Genomic DNA, 4,041 nt, shown 5'->3' on the forward strand with positions numbered 1-4,041 from the left:
TCAGTAGTCAGATGCTTCTCCCACTGAACAAGGATAAACAGAAATTTAGGATCTCATGCGCAACAGGCACTCAAAGCTTGAGCACAGTACTAACCCTTTGATTTAAATCGTGCCAGAATAGTGGGCCATGTGCATGTTCCCTGGGAGTTTTCCTGTTCTCTATGGGGTTTAGGCAAGTAAGAGGTAAGTGAAGATACAGAACCACCCAAACGCAGCTGCTGACTACTGTGGGCAGCAGATAGATGTTACTTTGGTCACATACAAGCAAAAAGAAGCATGTTTGGCGCCCTATAATTTGGTTTGACTTTTTTCCATTTGGACTACAGAGGTAGAGAGTTATTCAGTTATTATCTTGGGGTAGTTACACAATGTGTATGTATAGATATTAAAAATGCCAAGCTGAATCATGTCTGCATGTTGCCTGCTAAACTAAATCCAGATTAGGGTTTGTCTAGGAGTCATCCAAGATGATTTGACCAGCTGTGATTAACATTCCCTGGTTAGATAAGAGAATTTGGTGTGGAACAGCAGTAGGAGGAGGTTTTTGCTGTCCTTCAATGATGTGTTCTAAGAGCCTGTGTCCTTGGCAGTGCTTTCTGTGAAGGTATTGGAGATCTTATGAAGATGTCAAGAATATGTCTTGGAGTACAGTGACACTAACTTGATTCCCTTCTAGTAAATTCAGCTCATATTATCCTGGGCCTCTGTCAAAAGGCTTTCTGTGATCTCGAGACCTATGAGGACACAGGAGCAAGTGGCTACTGCTCTCAGCTGGCCTTTTCTAGTAGCAAGAATCACTAGCAATAAGATAAAGCTGCACCTTTGCAGTAGATTTTTCCTACTTCAGAAGACTCAGAGTTGAACGCTCAGATCTTTTCTGTGGCTGGGGATGGCAGATGACCTTTTTTGCTTCCTACAGCGTTGACCGGCAGAAGTGTGCATCACGTGTTGTGGAAGTTTGTGCGTACCTCTTAATTAACAGGATATTGTTGAATAGTTGATCTGTCAAATATATCGAATTATCAAGTCAAATATTTTGCCACCATATTGCTCGTGATAAATTGATCAAAAAGTCATGGGCTTCAGCTGCAGGAAGATTGAGGTTAGGAAAAGCTTTTTGGTTATAAACATAGTGAAGCACTGGAATAGGTTGGTTGAGGAGGTGCGATGCCTCTGTTGTTTGAGGTCTTTAAGAACAGGTTACAGAAGGACATGCTGGAATCGGTACTGGTAGAGCTGATCCCTTTGGCAAAGGGATGGACCAAGATGATGTTTTGAGGTCCCTCTTGGCTTTATGGGTCTGTGATGAAGTCTCAACGTTGTGCTGTGTTACTTGTTGCAGGGTGAGTAAACAGCCTTGCACTCGATGCTGAACCCTGGTGGCTCTGACACAAAGCCAAATCTCTTGGGGAGCTCTATTATGCACATTATTTTGGTTATGACTAACACTTGTGTTGTTTTGGGGTTTTTTTTTTCTTCCGAAAGGTCAGCATTTTAGTCTTCTAAAATCTTTCTGCTTATGACATTACAGCAGTTCTCCCATTTCCTTTATGCTATCAGAGGGCGACAGCAGCCAAAGAGAGTAAACTTTCTCTGGAGTTTAACATTTTTGTTGTCCATAACAACACTGATGAGAATTGAGTTTGACAAATTAAAAACCATTTCCAAGCCAGTTTTTGTTAATTTGAGTATTTAAAAGTATTGTCCAGTGTGTGCTTATCTCTGCAGCTCTTGCCCAGATATTTCCCTGTACGGCTTATACAATAGTATGTGTTTTCCCTTTCCTTCAAATAAGCAAAGAAAATCCACATGGCTAAAACACGTTATAGGAAAGGAAGCCAATCTGGCAGAAATACCTTTCCATTTATACCTAGTAGTTTTGTAAGACAGGGAAATAAATGTCAAAGTGAGAGCTCTATTTCTTTGGCTTTAAAGACAGTTACACTGTTCTGAGGTTTGTGCTAGTGACACACTCGGGACTGGCACAGTAGCAGCTAAGGTCAATTGTTTCAGTGCTGGTGCTTCCTTTAGGTCATATTCTTTGCAAATACTTAAAAAGAACTCTGGGTTGTTGAGGAACCAGCCAACCAACAGGTTTCTTTTCTAGTTTGTCAACTAAACTATGTAGTTCTTGTGGCAGTTCAAAGAGGCTTCCTCTGATAGATAGAAAATACTGACAGTGTTGGGTGGTGAGCCACTGGCACAGGTTGTCTAGGGAAGCTGGGGATGCCCCCTCTATGGAAGGGTTCTCCAGGCGGGATGGGGCTTTGAGCAGCCTGATCCAGCGGGAGGGGTCCTTGCCCATCACAGCGGGTTGGAACTGGATGATCTTTAAGGTCCCTTCCAACCCAAACCATTCTATGATTCTGTGTTCAAAGTCAACTCTTGGTTTCAATCCAAAATCAGAATATAATCACCGCTGCTAACTAAGAGCAGGAAGAAGAAGTAAGAGGATGGGTTATGTGTAGTGGCAGTTCACAGGTTTTCAGCATAAGATTTCTCCACCTGAACGCTCTCTCAAAGCAGCTGTAGTGGAAACAGCAAACCCTTTCCAAACCCCATCCAACTCCCAGATGTGGTTCCCAGCACAGCTTAGGAAATAGCAGGGAAGGACAATCAGAATTTCTTTTATTCCAAAGGCAATGGTAATAGCTTCTAAATGGAGTCTGGTTCCTAACTAAGCAAAAGATGGGAACAAATAAATATTTTAGGTTTTGTTTGTTTTGTGTTGTTTGGAAGATTGTTCCTATCCTCTTATTGGCGGTGAATCAGAGATGTGCTTGCAGAATCATTATTAATCTCTTCTTAGCACAGCTGGTACTCCTGTTAGGTAATTTGATGGATGCTTCCCATTCTTGTGCTGGCATTTGTAACTGGAATCTCCAGCTGCTTTATCTGGGGAGAACTGTGGAAACATTTGAAGTTAAGTCTTGTGTGAAGTCCATTTTTTTCTGTTTTTTTTCATACTTTCCCTAAATCATGAGGGTTTTGCCTATCAATGCATGAAATCCCGAGGGATTTCAGGGGTCTGCCTGAAATTCCGAGTCTGTTGTTTATATTGTGCCCCAAAGGCTCCAGAGTGTTTGGCAAGAGGTTAAAAAAAACCCTATGCTGCTGCAGAAGACATTAATGGAAAAAAAATTAACGGTACAAAAAGGCCAGGAAAAGTCACAAAAGGTGGTTTTGTGTTCTTAATATGCTGTTTTTCACATTACAGTTTTGTATGCCTTATGAAAATCACTAAATACTGATGTGGGTGCCACTGATGTGAGCAGATGAAAGCCATTTAACTGTGGGTTGACCGAGATGAATGGTTTGAGACGGTGTTTCAGAACTTGTTCAAAGAACCTGCTCTCAGCAGAGACTAAGAGGGAGAGAAACCTGAGACAAGGGTCATGACGCATCCAAACTTTAAAGAAACCCATATAATTATGTGAAGAGCAGAGGGACTCAAAGGGCAAGGCAAAGAGAATGTATTTCTTGTAAGAGGGTAGAACAAGTGAGTTTGGAAAACCCAGCAGTGGTGAGCTGGACATCTGGATGAAAGGGAGGCACAAATACCTCATCCCATCCGTCCTCCTACCTCCAGAGAAAGAGAGAGGCTGCTGTCCAAAGCATGGGGTTGAATCCACAGATGGATACTCGTGCATTTTAAAACATTGTACATCAAGCACCATAAAGGTTTGGCGGGTCAGGGATGACGGTACCTGTCCTCGCAGTCCCTTCAGGACAGGATGGAGCACAGGGGAAAGTTGTTGGTGATTGTAAAGGCAAGGACACAACTCTTGTGTTTTTTTTCCTGTCCGCAGCGAAGTAGAAATTAATGTGACCACAACTGTTTATTTTGGAAAGGAGAGTACGGGAGGGGAATTCAGCACGGCCAAGAGAAGGCGAGTTAGATATTGCTATTTTCACTAAAAGAACAATGAATCTGTAACACAACCGATGGCAACAAGGTTAATGTGACAAACATATTGAATATATAGACCACGGGAATTAATGGCAAAGCAAAACCTATTTTAATACAAGTCTGTAATGTTT

Source organism: Cuculus canorus, chromosome 20 (genome assembly GCF_017976375.1).
Source record: "Cuculus canorus isolate bCucCan1 chromosome 20, bCucCan1.pri, whole genome shotgun sequence".
Lineage (NCBI taxonomy): Eukaryota > Metazoa > Chordata > Aves > Cuculiformes > Cuculidae > Cuculus > Cuculus canorus.